Consider the following 17,948-nt stretch of genomic DNA (forward strand, 5'->3'; position numbering starts at 1 on the left):
AAAAAAAAGTAGTGAGATAGTGTTCATACGTTCAGTGTCCACTTAGAAATCAGATGGTGGGGGAAGAAGCTGTTCCTGAATCTCCGTGTGTGCCTTCAGGCTTCTGCACCTCTTTCCTGATAGTAACAATGAGAATTGGGCATTTGTGCATAAACACACAATTAAATGATTACCTTACAGGAATCCTTATTTGCTATCAAGATAGTTTCTGTTTTACAAATATTTACAGATGTTCCCTGACGATAGGTGGTAACCAACACATAATGTGCACTCTCTCGTTATTCAGTGTGTTACCATTCATTTAAATTGTTACATGCAACTTTACAAATTGGGAGCAGGAGTAGGCCATTTGAATCTTTAAGTATGTGACTTCATTGAGTAAAATTGCAGCTGGTCTGCTTGTAACCTCATCGCTACATTCCTATGTGCTGTGTAGTAACCTTTCACCCCCTTATCAATTATCTATCTACCTCTGCCTTAAAACAAACAGAGATTGCCCTTCCAGAAAGAGTAACATGCTCACAGTCTTCCAGGAGGAAACAAAAATTCATCATCCCTGTCTTAAGTGGGTGATATTTTTAAACAGTGACTCATGATTCTTGATTTTCCCACGAGGAAACATTGTCTCCATATTTCACCCTGCCCTCTTGGAATCTTTTACAATTTCAAATAATCTCCCTCTCACTCTTCTAAATTCCAAGTCTTGCCTATCCAACTTCTTAGTGTAGATGAAATATAGATGTTTACAATGAATTTTGTTTTTAAATGTAAAATATTGGTTCAGTCACTGTCAGTAATAATTTGTTCCTTTACAGTTTTACTTCACAGTGGACACTTAATGCTCAAATTGTGTGGCTCTGTAAAATATACACTCATGTGGGATGTTCTCAAGAAACAATTATCCAATTGTTTCAAGTGGATGGAGAGGAAAGGAAAATTGCCAGCTCTCATCAGTGTCTAATTCTCAATTCTTTTTCCAATCTATCACTATTATACATATAAAATCGTTTTATTTGCCTGCCATTATCTCACTGACATTCACTTAAAATAGTAGTTGTGTTCTACTTGGTAAGTCAGTATCACCTCCTCTGTGCATAATTTTACCACTTTCTCTTTCTGCCCTCCACACCAGCCAAGCAACCACCTCTTAATTTCACTGGCAATGTTGTGGTTTTTGCTCATCATAACATGCACGTGTAACAAATTTAGGGACCTTTCCACTTTATTCATGAAAATGCAAGTAAAGCAAGCTGAAAAGTTTTGTGAAAAGCTCTCCACATGTCAGAATTAAACTAATGCTATATTTGGGACTTGGGTGGGTAGAAGTTTGGGTGTGCTTGGAAAGAGGGGTATTCTGAGTTCCTACTAAAGGGAGATGTGCAGTCTAGTCCCTGATGTGGGCAGGTGTGGACAGTGTGCAGTGTGACACGCTTACAGCTGTGAGCATCAGAGTTGTTCAATTCTGGCATCCTCTGTAAGAACATTTGTCTGTTCTTCTCGTGCGCGCATGGACTTCCTTTGAGCGCTCTGGTTTCCTCCCACAGTCCAAAGACGTACCGAATAGTAGGTTAATTGGTCATTGTAACTTGTCCTGTGATTAGGTTGGGTTGTGCGTTTCACTGGGCTGGAAGGGCCTGTCTCGCACAGTATCTCCAAGTAAAATAAAATAAAACTTGAAAAATTCCAACATCCACGATCAAAACTGCTGAAAATATCACCCAAGACAGATAATGGCATGTTGCGTTATTTCAGTGCAGTGATTGTGAAAACAATAGTAAAACTATGGAAAAGGAGAGGGATGAGAATGATGCCACGAACACAGGGTTATAGCTATAAAATGCCATACATGTCATCTATTAATAGATTTGGCAATTTGAGAACAAATAATTAGAAGTGTGAAGTAAGATTTGAACTCAGAACTTAAATTGTAGATGGATCCAACACTCCTTCACTAGTATGGAAGGTGAGTGGAGCATGTATCCTATTTCTCCAGGCCTCACACAATGCAAAGAAAAAATAATTTACCTGCTACTTTTGCAGTTCACTTCTCATGTCAGCTGCTTCTCTTCATGAGCCATAGAAACCCAAAAAAGCTATTATTACCCGACAAGGTCTTTCATTAGCTTTGTGTAATGACTAATTTGACAGAAGGAACGTGTATGCTGTATGTATTTTCAGTATGTTTATTGCAATGGCCACTAAGTGCTTCTGAAAACATGAACACTGATCATACAAGGACTGAATTCAGCTGCTGGCCAATTTCAATGATCTGGGTCAGATGAACTGCATAATTTATTGTGTAAGGAAAATAAATTTTACTAATAGAAATTCTTGTCTTCTGTTTGCAGTTAACTGCTTAATCTCATCATGTTCTAACAAATGTTGGATGTTTCTACATGTAAACATTGAACTACAGACGTGGCCTTAGAAGAAAAAAGTGGGCCATCTACTTGAAGTAAGTTTATTTTTAAACTAAGGATGTTTGGCATGATGTGCATATGACGGCCCAGTACATCATGGGTAAAACCTTCCCAACCATTGAGCACATCTACATGAAATGTTGCCGTAGAAAAGCAGCATCCATCATCAAAGATCCTCACCACCCAGCCCATGCTCTTTTCTTGCTGCCGCCATCAGGTAGAAGGTACAGGTGCCTCAGGGCTCGCACCTCCAGGTCCAAGAACAGTTACTACCTCTCAACCATCAGGCTCTTGAACAAAAAGGGATAGTTACACTCATTTAAGGACTCTGTTATATTTATTGCTATTTATTTATATCTGCATTTGCACAGTTTGTTTACAGTTTATAGTCCCTGATGTTTACAATTTAGTTACTGTTCTATAGATTTGCTAAGTATGCCCGCAGGAAAAAAAATCTCAGGGTTTTATATGGTGACATGTATGTCATCTGATAATACATTTTACTTTGAACTTGTGTTTCTTTGATAGTTTTTTGGTGGGAGAAGGAATTTGCAAACTCAAAGTTGTGGACCAATTAATAGAAATTATTGAGAAAACTATGGTATAATAATATGTATCACTTCAAGTTGATTTTTTTTACTCAGTATTGTATGGTGCAAGTACCTTCTGATCTTCTTTGAAAGAGGTTCAAATAAATAAATATCTTACATGGCCTTGAGGTATACAGAACAGAAACATCTCATGATCATCTTTAAATCAGCATCATTTCCTATGGTGACAAAGGGGAAATCACAGTTATTTTTAGATTCTGTGTTGAAGGAACACATTCAACCTAGCTAGCTAGTGTTGCTTTGGGTATACCTGTGTCAGTCAAATGAAGAACAGATGATTCTCCACTCGGTGGCCATTTTATTAGGAACGCCTGTAGACCTTGTTACTCAGAATCAGATTTAATATCACGAGCGTGAAATTTGTTAACTTTACGGCAGCAATACAATGAAATACACGGTAACTACATATAGAGAAAAATACTGAATTGCAGTAAGTATGGATATGTCTGTTAAATAGTTAAGTTAAAATAAGTAGTGCAATAAAAACATAAATGAAAAAGTAGTGAGGTGTTGTTATTGGGTTCAATGTCCATTTAGAAATCGGATGGTAGAGGGGAAGAAGTTGCTCCTGAATCGCTGAGTATGTACCTCCTTTCATATGGTAACAGTGAGAAGAGGGCATGTGGTGGGGGTCCTTAATGATGGATGCTGCCTTCCTAAGGCACTGCTCATTGAAGATGCAAACAAGAGAAAATCTGCAGATGCTGGAAATCCGAGCCCCCACACACGAAATGCTGGAGGAGCTCAGCAGACCAGGCAGCATCTATGGAAAAAAGTACAGTTGATGTTTCGGGCCGAAACCCTTCAACAGGACAGGCCCAAAACACCGACTGTCCTTTTTTCCATAGATGCTACCTGACCTGCTGAGTTCCTTCAGCATTTTGTATGTGTTACTTCTTGAAGGTGTCTTGGATACAATAGAGGCTACTACCCGTAATGGACTGACTAATTTTACAACTTTCTGCAACTTGCTTTGATCTTGTGCAGTAGCCCACCTTCCCCCCCCTCCACCCCCCATACCAGAAGATGATGCAGCCAGTCAGAATGCTCTCCACGATACATTTGTATAAGTTTTCGAGTGTTTTAGTTGACAAACCAAATCTCCTCAAACTCTTAATGAAATATAGCTGCTGTCTTGCCTTCTTTACAGCTACATCAATTTGTTGCAGCAAGGTTAGGACCTCAGAGATACTGACCCAGAGGTATTCAGGAATTCAAAGTTGCTCACACTCTCCACTTCTGATCCCTCTGAGGATTGGTTTGTGTTCCTTCGTCTTGCCCTTTCTGAAGTTGATAATCAGCTCTCTGGTCTTGCTGACATTGAGTGCAAGGTTGGTGCTGTAACATCACTCAACTAACTGGTATATCTTGCTCCTGCGCAGCCTTTCATCACCGTCTGATATTCTGCCAACAATGGTTATATCATCAGCAAATTTATAGATAGCATTTGAGCTATGCCTAGCCACACAGTCATGAATGTAGGGAGAGTAGAGCAGTGAGCTGGTGCACATCCCTGCAGTGTCCCAGTATTGATTGTTACCGAGGTGGAGATGTTGTTTCCAATCCGCACAGATTATGGTCTTCCAGTTAATGCAAATATCTAATCAGTCAATCATGTGGTCAAGAGGTTAAGTTATTGTTCAGAACAAACATCAGGATGGGGTAAAAATGTGATCTAAGTGACTTTGACCATGGAATGATTGTTAGTGCCAGACAGGATGGTTTGAGTATATCAGAAGCTGCTGACCTGGAACTTTCACACACAAGTGTCTGGAGTTTACAGAGTACGGTGTGAAAAACAATAAAAAAAACACGCCTAGTGAGTGACAGTTCTGTGGGTGAAATGCCTTGTTGATGAGAGAGGTCAGAGGAGAATGGCCAGGCTGATTTAAGCTGACAATAACTCAGATAACCACACGTTACAGCAGTCATATGTAAAAGGGCACCTCTGAATGCACATGTCAAACTTTGAAGTGGATGGGCAACAGTAGGGAAGACCACGAACATACACTTAGTGGCCGCTTTATTAGGTACAGGAAGTACCTGAAAAAAAAGATGTGGTCACTGTGTGTACGTTATTTGGTATTGTGTCTGGGATTGATGGCTGAATAAGGGAAAAAAAAGAAAAAGAAGGCTTGCAATAAGATGAGCAACGTGCATAGATAATTTTCATGTGGAGATTGATGAATATCCTGAAAATTTTCCATTTTTCAATTTAAATGGACAGGATAGTGGCTGCAGGCCATATTTCACTGCATCTCTAAACTTCTTGTAGCCAGCGTGATATTTCTCCTTTGTAGAGATCAGAGATAATGCAAATAATCTTCATGCTAAAATTTGGTTTGGTTTGGTTTGGAGAGGAAATTTGGCAGGCACAATTCCCGGATAGTTGTATCTCTGTGCTACTAATATTGATTCAAAGAAATGCCTATTCACAGTTTAATAATTTGCATTAAAATCAGTATTAAAAATGTATGCCTGTATTTCAAAGTTTGCACCTTTAAGAAAAGATAATCTATGAAACTTCTGTCCAGCAGGTGTTTGGAAGACAAGCTGGAATTTAAATTGCATTCTGGAAATACACAGTCATGGGCTTTGCACATTTGGAGTTGAACACCAGGGCTTTTTTGGGAGCGGGTGAAAGAGTTTTATGGTGTAGGACAGGGATCCCCAACCTTTTTTTGCAACGTGGACCGGTTTATTATTGACAATATTCTTGTGGACTGGCCAACCCCGGTGGGGGTGGGGGGGGGAGTAGGGTTGCCAATGGACAAGAGTAGTAGTCAAATACGTTGTGTTTACCCCAGAAAGACTACAATGACCATGAAGCCTTGCACGGGCACCAGTGTACATGTGTGACTTCCACGTGTGTGTATTTGCCACTTTTTTTCTACAAATCGTTTTTGGCGATTCTGTTCGGGGGTGGGGGAAGAGTGTTAATCACGACCGGAATATAGGTGATAAGTGGCTAATACACTTAATTTCGTTTCTAAAGGGGTTTATCTAACGAGTTTAATATTAAACACACAGCGCATATTTTCGTCGCATGAATATAGTGATAATTATCAGGGGAGGACAGGGGAGCATGAAGTAAGTGTTGAATGAACTTCCAGTAGAAGTGGTAGAGGCAGGTTCGATATTATCATTTAAAGAAAAATTGGATAGGTATATGGACAGGAAAGGAATGGAGGGTTATGAGCTGAGTGCAGGTCAGTGGGACTAGGTGAGGGTAGTGTTCGGCACGGACTAGAAGGGCAGAGATGGCCTGTTTCCGTGCTGTAATTGTTATATGTTATAAAAGTCACTTATAGGTCAACAGCATCATAACATCTTAAGTAATGTTTGGATATTAAACACACAGCACATATTTTCCTCGTATGAACATATAAAATCATTGCCACACACCAATATCATTGAATCAGTGGGAGCCCAGGGCTGAATACTTGTTCCCTGCAACAAGACGGTCCCATCGAGGGGTGATGGGAAACAGTGATACTCGAAGGGGGTTCCTTATGTCCAGTCTATTCCGCAATTTAGTTTTTGTTGCATTCATTGCAGAGATATGTTGGAAATGGAAGCAACGTTTTCGGTGCTTTCATGGCTACCTCAGGATATTTAGCCTTGACTTTGATCCAGAATGCCGGCAGAGATGTTATGTCAAACATACTTTTCAACCCGCCGTCATTTGCAAGCTCGAGGAGTTGATCTCCTTCCCACGCTCACATGGATGACGCGTGCGTAATGACCTCACGTGTGTTCAAGCTCAACAGTGGGCGTGACAGGGAATGAGGAAAGGTGCAGCTGACTCATATCGCCAAATCATGTCGTTTCCTCGCGGCCCGATACCGGTCCGCGGCCCAGTGGTTGGGGACCGCTGGTGTAGGAAGCCTCCTACTATCCTGGCATATAAGCAGTGGTATAAACATAGTTACAACTTCCTGAAGCTCCTATCATCTTCTTTCAGTTGCTGGTTTTTCTGAATCCTGGGAATCCTGTTCTGTCATTCTAAGTAGGTGCTGAATGAAGATCAGTAATTGCTTTGACGACTTAGAATTTATTTATATCTTACATCCATCCCAGAATGTGAGGAAGTAAAAATCTTTGCGTTATGACTCCGTCGCAATGTACAGATATGTGAATTTATAAGTCTAATGGCTTGTAGAATGAAGCTGTTTCATAGGCTGTTGGTCCTGGCTTTAATGCTGCAGTATCATTTGCCAGATGGAAGCAGCTGAAACAGTTTATGGTTGGGGTGACTGGTGTACCTGATGATCTTCTAGACCTTCTTTACTCACTTGCTGCCATAAATGCCCCCATGGAGAGAAGTTCACATCCACAGATGCACTGGGTTGTCCGTACCACTCTCTGCAGTGCCCAGCGATCAATGTTGATGCAGTTCCCATACCAGGCAGTATTATAGCTAGTCATTATGCTCTTAATGGTGCCCCTGTTGAATGTCTTGAGAATTTGGGGGGCCCATGCTAAACTACTTCAGTTGCCTGAGGTGGAAGAGGCATTGTTGTGCGCTTTTTTTGCCACAAAGCCAGTGTATACAGTCCAGGTGAGATCATCGGTGATGTGTATACTGAGGAACTTGAAACTACTCGCCCCCTCATCTGCAGACTCACTGATGTTCATCAGAGAGAGCTTGTCTCTGTACCTCCTGTAATCCACAATCAGCTCTTTTGCTTTTTGCACTTTGAGACAGAGGTCCACTGTGTCAGGGTGTCAACCTCTCCTCTATAGACTGTCTTTTAACCGCTAGAAATAAGGCCGATCAAAGTCGTGTGATCTGTGAATTTGATCAGCAGATTGGAGCTGTGTGTGGCAGTACAGTGTGGGTATAAAGGGAGTGGAGGAGGGGACTCAGAAACATCCCTAGGGCGGGTACCTTTGTTGAGGGGCAGAGATGAGGGAGCCCATCCTTACCACCTGTCGGCGATTTGATAGGAAGTCTGGGATCCAGCTGCACAAGATGGGGTGCAGGCCGAGGTCTCTGAGCTTCCTGTTAAGTCTGGAGGGAATTATGGTGTTGAATGCTGAACTGTAGTCCAGGGTCAGCATTCCAACATGTGCATCCCTCTTCTCCAGGTAAGGGAGGACGGTGTGTAGTGCTATGACTATGGTGTCATCGGTAGGCCAGTTCTGTCGGTAGGCAAACTGTAGGGGGTCCAGTGTGTGTGGTAGCATGCTGCAGACGTGGTTTTTAACCAGTCTCTCAAAGCATTTACTTACAGTCGAGGTGAGTACAACAGGGCGCCAATCGTTCAGGCATGCTACCTTAGTTTTCTTAGGTACAGAGACGATGGACGATTTGAAACAGGAGGTCACTACACACTGGGAGAGGGAGAGATTAAAAATGTCTGTAAACACACCAGCCAACTGTTCAGCGCACACGTTGAGGACGTGCCCTGGGATGCCGTCCGGCCCACTGCCTTGTGACTGTTGACACATTGGAATATTCTACGTACCTCAGCCTCTGAGATGACCAAGGTGCAGGTTTTTTTGGTGGCTCTCCTCGGTGGTTCAGTCCTATCAACCTGAAATCAAGCATAAAAAAAACATTTAGCTCATCTGGGAGCAAGGCGGTAATGTTGGCTGTACTGCTGCGTTTCCTCTTGAAGTCTGTGATGGTGTGCAGTCCTTGCCGTACGCTGCATGTCATTGTGACTGGATTTTGTCCGTGTTGCCGTTTTGCCATTTTGATGGCTCTACGTAATTCATAGTGGCTTCTCTTGAGCTGTTGGTCTCCAGATGAATGTATGGAAGAACATATAAGATGCTGTCAACACTCGCTCCAATTTTTTTTTAATATAGCTGCACAGATCAAACATTGCTCTGAAAAGTGCTCAGCACTTTAAATGTTGTTTTTTGGTATGTGCATATTATGAATTTTAGAAAGAAAATTGAAAAATCATGGGTACTCTTGATTACTACCAAAAAAGATGGAATATAGAATTTTTCACATCAAACAAACACAAGCCACAACTCGCCACACAAGTAACCAATGTCAAGCAGTCAAAACAACCGACAGGCACAATGGCAAAAGTAAAATGTTTTGACTAGACAGCATCAGCATTCAGTGGGCTGGTGGTTTATTAACAATGAGCTACTGTCTTCCATTCTGTGTTCCTTGTTATAATTTGTAACAGCGTTGTAACTTGAAACACTGATAATGTAAATGTGTTGAAGCTCTAAAATGGTTCCATGTAAAGGTTGTAATACTTTCATTATTCAGAAAACGTGGATTATATTCATTTACACATAATTACAAGATATTTCAAAATTATGTTAGCATAATCTCAAAATTGTATTGAATTGAATTTATTTAAATCTTATATCCATCTCACAACGTGAGGGAGTAAAAATCTTTGTGTTAGGACTCCGTCGCAATGTATAGACATGTGAATTTAAAAGTCTAATGTCTTGTAGAAAGAAGCTGTCCCGTAGCCTGTTGGTCCTGGTCTACATGCTGTGGTACCATTTGCCAGATGGAAGCAGCTGAAACAGTTTATGGTTGGGGTGACTGGTGTACCTGATGATCTTCTAGACCTTCTTTACTCACTTGCTGCCATAAATGCCCCCAATGGAGAGTTCACATCCACAGATGCACTGGGCTGTTCGTACCACTCTCTGCAGTGCCCAGCGATCAATGTTGATGCAGTTCCTGTACCAGGCAGTGATACAGCCAGTCAGGATGCTCTCAATGGTGCCCCTGTAGAAGGTATTGAGGGTTTGGAGGCTCATGCCAAACTACTTCAGTTGTCTGAGGTGGAAGAGACGTTGTGCTTTTTTTGCCAACAGCTGTTGTGTTAATTCCAGATGAGATCTTTGGTGATATGTATACCGAGGAACTTGAAACTACTCACCCTCTCAACTCTCAATTATCTTTATATAAAAGAAAATTCCAGCTGTGCGGGAACAAAGGTGATGAGTGTTTCAGGTATTGTGTGGCCGTGTACCCACACAGCTTAGAGGAAACAGTGTTTGCTTTAAAATTCCCTGTTAACCAAAAGCAAGTTAGAGTATACTGGCAACAAAATATGTATTTTGCCAACCTGCCTCATAAGAAAATATTGGCTGACCCATTTTGTTTAAATTGGAGCCAGCAAGATTAAGTTCGGTTTTCTGAAATGTTTGTCTCTTATCGGCCCGAACCTACACAATTGTTTAAAAATCTGCCAAGGAAACTATTGCTAAATTTAAAATTATCCTTCATCCAGATAGTGCTGTCCTTACAGTTGATTTACAGTAAATTTTTTTTGCAGGGGTTGTTAACTTGCAGATCATATTCCTGTGATTATATTGGTAACTCCATGAGTGAATTGTTGGTTGTTCATCTGATGTTTTCCAGAGTATTTTCTACACTTAGAATCTTTTTTTCTGTTGCATTCTGTTACAAATGTGTTTTGGAACAAGTTACCTCTCTAAGTATGTTGTGCTTTGACACTGTTGATAGCAAATTTTTTTGCTTTTGTTTTATTAACTTGCTCTTCAATATCCTGTCCTTTTCATTCCCCTTCAATCTCCATTCTTATCCTTATCTTATACTTGTGGTAAATATTCCACTCACACAATCAATCATGTTTCAGTAGTTCTTTTACACAGAAATAACTGACATCTCAAATCTGGATTCTGTCCTTTTCAAGATCTTTTAAAGAATTTTAAAAAGTCAATTTAAATTTAATAATTAAAAGTTGCCACTTCCCACAGATTACATGTATCGATATATTTACACTTTTTGTTAAAATCAACATGCAGAGGAAAGTATGGTCCTCAAAATACTAGACAACTTTAGTTTTTTGCTTGTGATTACTTCTGATTTGACTTAATATAGATTTAAAAAAACACATACATCCAAAAAATTGAATTACAGCCCCTGGTGCAGCATAACAGTTTAAGTCAGTGTATGGAAATGTTAAATAATTGTAATCAGGGTTGGTTAAAGAAATACTCCTGATGACATTTATTTAATAGTAAAATCTGGCTTAAGGCAGGAGGAGAGAGAGCAACGCGCTGCGCATGCGTAGCCCTCAGATGAAAAATGATATCATATCCATTAAATAGGGGCCGTGGACAATTCTGATTTGATGGAGAGGGACGTGAAAGCACAGAGGGACATCTGGAGAAATTTCTGAAATGCCGGTTCTCTGCTGTTGTTACTGCGTGGTTGGGAATCTTCTGGAGGGAAGGCCTCAAAATCCCTGGCTTTGCCTGCTGTTGGTGACCGAGATTGAGGTCGAATTGTTCGGACAGAGATGGCACTCAGTACTCGTGTCGGAGAGCTAATCGGAGGCTTGAAGTTTTCGGATGACTCAGAGTCGGACTGTGGTCGGCATGGCAGGGAGAGTTTTTCTTCCTTCTCCTGTCTGCGTGAGATGTGGGACATTTGAGAGACTTTGAACTTTTTACTGTGCTCATGGACTCCATCAAGTTATGGTATTGTTGCACTGTTGTAACTATATGTTATAATTTATGTGGTTTTGTTAGTTTTTTCCATCTTGGTCTGTCCTGTGTTTTGTGATATCACACTGGGGGAAATATTGTATCATTTCTTAATGCATGCATTACCAAATGACAATAAAAGAGGACTGCGTGTCTTCATAATCTTAAAAAAAAACGCTCATTGTGAGATTTCTGTGGCATAATAAGATTTGCAGGAATATGTTGTTTCCTGCTTGACATTGCTGCCTGCTACACTTCCAACAGTGTCCTTAGGTCAGCTGCAGGGTCACCAGCTGCGGTCCACTGCTCATTGATGTTTCGCTCCCTTCATCCTGATACATCTAGTGGTGGAGCAGTGGCAGGCATGTCTCCCTGCCACCCCTGCAGCTTCCAGTGGGGTTAGTTGATCCCCCAATTTCTGTACTTCCTCCTCAACCACAGCCAAAAGCTGCCTTTTTCTGCCTCTTCATCCAACTCTATGGTGGCCATCCTGAGCCTCACTCCAGTCACTGCCATATCACGGAGTAACCTTGTCGATGATGCGCTGACAGAGCCCTGGCATCCTACCTCACGGCAAATGATGGTCCTCCAGCCAGCTTTCTTACACTCAGGTATGAGTACTTCAGCCTCTTCCACTCATGGGGCACCCTCTACTCCTTCCTCCCTTGGGATGATTGACTCAATGAGGAGGACTGTCTTGGTGGTTGTGGACCACAGTACTATATCTGGGTGGAGTGATGTGGTGGTGATATCCTTGGAGAACTGTAGCTGTCTGCCGAGACCTGCCCTTGTGTTCCACTCCTTATTAGTGGAGAGGAGTTCTAAAGGAACTCTTAGGCGGGTGCATTCAGCGGTCTTACCAGCCTTAACAAATGGAATGAGTTGTCATCCCGCTGGAGAAAGGCTGCTTCTCACATCCTGCCTGCAGGTCTCAAGGATCTCCACCAGCTTCTTTAGGACCTGGTTGTGCTGCCATCTGTAGCGCCCTTGGGACAGTGCACCCTTGCATTCTGCCAGGATGTGTTGGAGGTTGGCATTGGTGGTTTCACAGAGAGGGCAACTATCCTCACAGTTTTATATCAGTGTGCCTAAATGAGTTTGAACATAGAACATAGAATAGTACAGCACAGTACAGGCCCTTTGGCCCACAATGTTATGCCAACCCTCAAACCCTGCCTCCCATATAACCCCCCCACCTTAAATTCCTCCATATACCTGTCTAGCAGTCTCTTAAACTTCACTAGTGTATCTGCCTCCACCATTGACTCAGGCAGTGTATTCCACGCACCAACCACTCTGAGTGGAAAAAACCTTCCTCTAATATCCCCCTTGAACTTCCCACCCCTTACCTTAAAGCCATGTCCTCTTGTATTGAGCAGTGGTGCCCTGGGGAAGAGGTGCTGGCTATCCACTCTATCTATTCCTCTTGTTATCTTGTACACCTCTATCATGTCTCCTCTCATCCTCCTCCTCTCCAAAGGGTAAAGCCCTAGCTCCCTTAATCTCTGATCATAATGCATACTTTCTAAACCAGGCAGCATCCTGGTAAATCTCCTCTGTACCCTTTCCAATGCTTCCACATCCTTCCTATAGTGAGGCGACCAGAACTGGACACAGTACTCCAAGTGTGGCCTAACCAGAGTTTTATAGAGCTTCATCATTACATCGCGACTCTTAAACTCTGTCCCTCGACTTATGAAAGCTAACACCCCATAAGCTTTCTTAACTACCCTATCCACCTGTGAGGCAACTTTCAGGGATCTGTGGACATATACCCCCAGATCCCTCTGCTCCTCCACACTACCAAGTATCCTGCCACTTACTTTGTACTGTGCCTTGGAGTTTGTCCTTCCAAAGTGTACCACCTCACACTTTTCCGGGTTGAACTCCATCTGCCACTTCTCGGCCCACTTCTGCATCCTATCAATGTCTCTCTGCAATCTTCGATAATCCTCTACACTATCTACAACACCACCAACCTTTGTGATGTCTGCAAACTTGCCAACCCACCCTTCTAACCCCACATCCCGGTCGTTAATAAAAATCATGAAAAGTAGAGGTCCCAGAACAGATCCTTGTGGGACACCACTAGTCACAATCCTCCAATCTGAATGTACTCCCTCCACCACGACCCTCTGCCTTCTGCAGGTAAGCCAATTCTGAATCCACCTGACCAAACTTACCTGGATCCCATGCCTTCTGACTTTCTGAATAAGCCTACCGTGTGGAACCTTGTCAAATGCCTTACTAAAATCTATATAGATCACATCCACTGCACTACCCTCATCTATATGCCTGGTCACCTCCTCAAAGAACTCTATCAGGCTTGTTAGACATGATCTGCCCCTCTCAAAGCCTTGCTGACTGTCCCTGTTTTTAAACTTGTTTTTAAATTTCTCCCCCCGGTCTGTATAGTTGTGTTTATATTAAGTGAATGGTGGTGTCTTCAGTATCCTTTGACAGTAGCTTTAAATAGTGTAATGTGTAATGTGTAATGATGAGCCCTGGCTGGAATCCCTCAGTTAGTTTGTTACACTGCACGACTTTGAAAAGTCTCATTGTAAATGTTATGTGTGCTTCTGAGTCATCAGTTTCTTTTCCAACTAGGAGTGAATGGAGTTTAAGTTTTTTTCTTATTTCAACATTGTGTCAATGTTTAGTTTCAGGTTTTAATAACCAAAATCAAAAGAAGTTTTTCTTGTATTGGAAATTTTTCTTTGAGAACATAGCTTTCACCTATCACTAGAAATGTAGCACAAGCCATCAAGCTGTATACCTCCATAATTTTAACATTGACAAGAATACATTGTGAATGTAATTGTTTTGTTAGTGCTGTCATGGCATCTTATGCGATAAGATGTGCTTCTTCACCTATAATCTGAACAGCAATAAAGTTAGCACAAACTGCAAAGTACTTTCACCCTCCCCCTCCCGACACTCCTTTCTGTTAGTGCATCACAGATGTCCTCACTGCGCAAGGTCTGGTTAAACGTGTGTTACCAAACTGTTCCTACAGCCATTGTAACTGAGAACTGAAGGTGGTGAACAATCTCACAAGGTAAACTGACCCATAGTTAGCACTAACTCATGAAGCCACTTGAGGTTTGAAACTCAGTGCAAGAAGTTGGAGATTACAATTAGTGGCTGTCATTACGTGGTAAGTTCATTTTAATTGATGCACACAATTTTTTTTGATTAGTACTCAGCTTAACAAGTATGCAGGACCACGTATATACTTTCATCACCTGGCAAGTAACTACACCTTATTGCTTTAACTTTAAGTGTTTAATTTGCAAACTCAAAAAACCTCCAGTTCTGTGCAAATGGTAATAAGATACATTACTTAATATTGACCAAAGCTTAATTGTTTAGAAATACTAAACTTGCCCATTATAGTTTCGAAATATTTTTCAATACATTAATCTGGAATTTTAATTATTGTAATTTATAAGATTACATTTATGTGTGTCCTACTGATGATTGTGTGACCACAACTCCCAGAGATTGCAATCAGCTGTTGAATTTGAATATCATGTCAGATTTGAATCAGGAAGCTGTGGTACTGAATACAGATCTTGGGTAGCCATATCAATAGTAGCTAAAACAATTGTGTTCTTACACTTTGAATTTCTGATCATTTCATTTTTTCCCCAGATTCAGCTGCTAATCGGATATTAACATCTTAGAAAACACATTCTGTTAACAGCAGTGATCCTGTTTTCTAAAAAGAGGTAAGTGCCTATTTCTTCAGTTGCTTTAGTATTAAAACTTAACATACTACTTCCTAAAAAGTACACCTTATTCATGCCCCTGACCTCTGCCTTTCTCAATCCAATTAACGGTGCTCCAAATGCGAAATATCCAAAGTCGCAATTGAAGCTACTTACCAGTGTTGCTACTTATATAATGTGACTCTTCCATAATTTTAACACTCAGAAAATATTTAATAGCATTTATAATTATGTTCGTTCTCACATACTAATAAATCACCCTAATCTCACCCTAACCTTATGCTACTCTATGCTGTACTGTGAAATCAGATGAGTTAGCTTCAGTAAGTGAGTGCAATTTAGTTATGAGAGCTGCGTTGTAACATACAGCGGTGCTAGAAAGTTTGTGAACCCTGTAGAATTTTCTCTATTTTTGCATAAATGACCTAAAATGTGATCAGATCTTCATGTGTCCTAACACTAAATTAAAAGAACCCAATTAAATAAATAACACAAAAAATATTGACACTTGTTCTTTTATTTATTGAGAAAAATGATCCAGTATTACGTGTACTTGTTGGAAAAAGTGTTTGAACCTTTGGTTTCATTAACTGGTGTGACCCCCTTGTACATCAATAACTTCAACCAAACCTTTCTGGTAACTGTTGATCAGCCCTGCACATTAGCTTGGTGGAATTTTAAGCCATTCCTCCTTACAAAACTCTTTTAACTCTGGGATGTTGGTGGGCTTCCTTGCAAGAACTGCTTGCTTCAGGTCTTCCACAACATTTCTATAGGATTAAGGTCAGGACTTCAACTTGGTCATTCCAAAACACAAATTTTCTTCTTTTTAAACCATTCTGTCGTTGATTTACTCTTGTCTTTTGGATTGTTGTCTTGTTGCATTATCTAACTTCTATTAAGCTTCAGGTGACGGACTGCTACCCTGACATTCTCCTGTAAAATTTCTTGATACAATTTTGAATTCTTAGTTCCCTCAATGACTGCAAGCTGTCCATGCCCTGGGGCAGCAAAGCAGCCCCAAACCATGATGCTTTTTCCACCATTCTTCACAGTTGGGATGAGGTTTTGGTGTTGGTATGTAGTGCCCTTTCTCTTCCAAACATAGTTGTGTGCATCTCTGCCAAAAACTTCAACTTTTTCCTCATCTGTGCATAGAACATTGCCCCAGAAGCATTGTAGAATATCCAGGTGGTCTTTTGCAAACTCGAGACGTGCAGCAATTTTTTCCTTTTTTTAAGCGAGCAGTGGTTCCCTCTGTAGTGTCCTTCCATGAACACCATTCTTGTTCGGTGTTTTTCTTATAGTGAACACGTGAGCAGCAACTTTCGCAAGTTCTAGAGATTTCTGGAGGTCTTTTGCTGTTGTCCTTGGGTTCTTTTTCACCTCCTTAAGCATTGCACGTTGTGCTCTTGGTGTGAGCTTTGTAGGATGCCCACTCCTAGGGGAGTAGCAACAGTACTGAGTTTTCTCCACTTGTGGACTCTTTCTCATACTGTGGATTGATGAATGCTCAGGTCTTTGGAAATGCTTTTGTAGCCTTTTTCAGCTTCATGCATCTCTACAATGCACATAAACAGATATTTCTTGAAGAGCAGGCTCTGTCAGTAAGCTGACTTTGTGTGTCTTTTTTTTACAGGGCAGGGCACCTCTACAACCTACACCTCCAATCTTATCTCATTTATTGGAACACTTGACTCCAAATAGCTTTTGTAAAAGGCATTGCCCCAGAGGTGCACATACCTTTGCCAACAAATACATGTAATATTGGATCAGTTTTCTCAATAAATAAATGGAACAAATGTAATATTTTATTTATTTAATTATGTTCTCTTTATTTTTAGGACTTGAGTGAAAAATTGATTACATTTTAGGCCATATTTTTGCAGAAATAGAGAAAATTCTACAGTGTTTACGAACTTACTAGCACCGCAGTAAATTTTCTGCCCCAAACTTTCAGATGAGGCAAAATTAAACAGGAAGTTCTGGAAGCACTTAGCAGGCAAGGCATCTGTGGAGTGAGCATCAGAATTCTGATGAAAAGCCTATGATATGAAAAATTAACTCTGTTCCTCTTTCTGTAGATGCTGACTAGTCTACTATTGTTTCTAGCATTTTCTATTTTTAGGTTAAATGATTTTCATTATCTGCAGTTTTATTTACTCTTCAGCTGGGACCCTATTGGCATTCCATGTCACCCAGTGAATGCAGGTATGGAATGGCTTGATCCACTTCCCTTTTGGTCCTGTGATTGGCAGATAAATAATGTAAACTTGGAGAAGCAGCACGAATGGTCTAAAATTATTCCAGTAATTTTGTAGGTGTGTCCTCCCTTTCCAAGAGACTATAATGCCTCATCTGTTGAAGGCCTGAGACTAAGCTTCTGAGTGTGTGTACTTGGGCCAGCATCTGAAATTATCTTTGACCACTTTTAATGATCAATGTCCGCTTACCTGATGGTAAGAATCTAGCTGAAACCTTCAACGTTACTACCCTTGACCCCAACATCGTAAAACTAGGCATAAATATGTTTATGTATCCCATCCCAAATCTTGGATTAGGAATCTGATCTTATACTAGGAATCAGTCTATCTAATATTTTTGATTACTATGCTTGTCGAATGGCCCATGAACGTTTGTGAATGTTTTGCACAGTGTTTAAAAACTGAAAGGAAGTACAACATCCTGGAGACTGGGAGGTTGAGCTGCAGTTTGGCATCTCCCAGTGAGACGTAATATTA

General features: G+C 41.0%; 1 protein-coding gene across 5 annotated transcripts in view; it reads left to right on the forward strand.

The window, feature by feature from the left end:
* The window catches only part of mrtfba (myocardin related transcription factor Ba), a 257,395-nt gene that overhangs the window by 74,233 nt on the left and 165,214 nt on the right, over positions 1 to 17,948 (forward strand). For 4 of the 5 annotated variants that reach the window (XM_072268853.1, XM_072268858.1, XM_072268856.1 and 1 more), the window contains exons 2-3: positions 2,349 to 2,455; positions 15,131 to 15,207. The gene's annotated coding sequence lies outside the window, so the exon portion shown is untranslated. The remainder of the gene's footprint in view (positions 1 to 2,348; positions 2,456 to 15,130; positions 15,208 to 17,948) is intronic. The other variant, XM_072268854.1, reaches the window with a different exon arrangement.

The sequence above is a fragment of the Mobula birostris genome, chromosome 9 (assembly GCF_030028105.1).
Source record: "Mobula birostris isolate sMobBir1 chromosome 9, sMobBir1.hap1, whole genome shotgun sequence".
NCBI lineage: Eukaryota > Metazoa > Chordata > Chondrichthyes > Myliobatiformes > Myliobatidae > Mobula > Mobula birostris.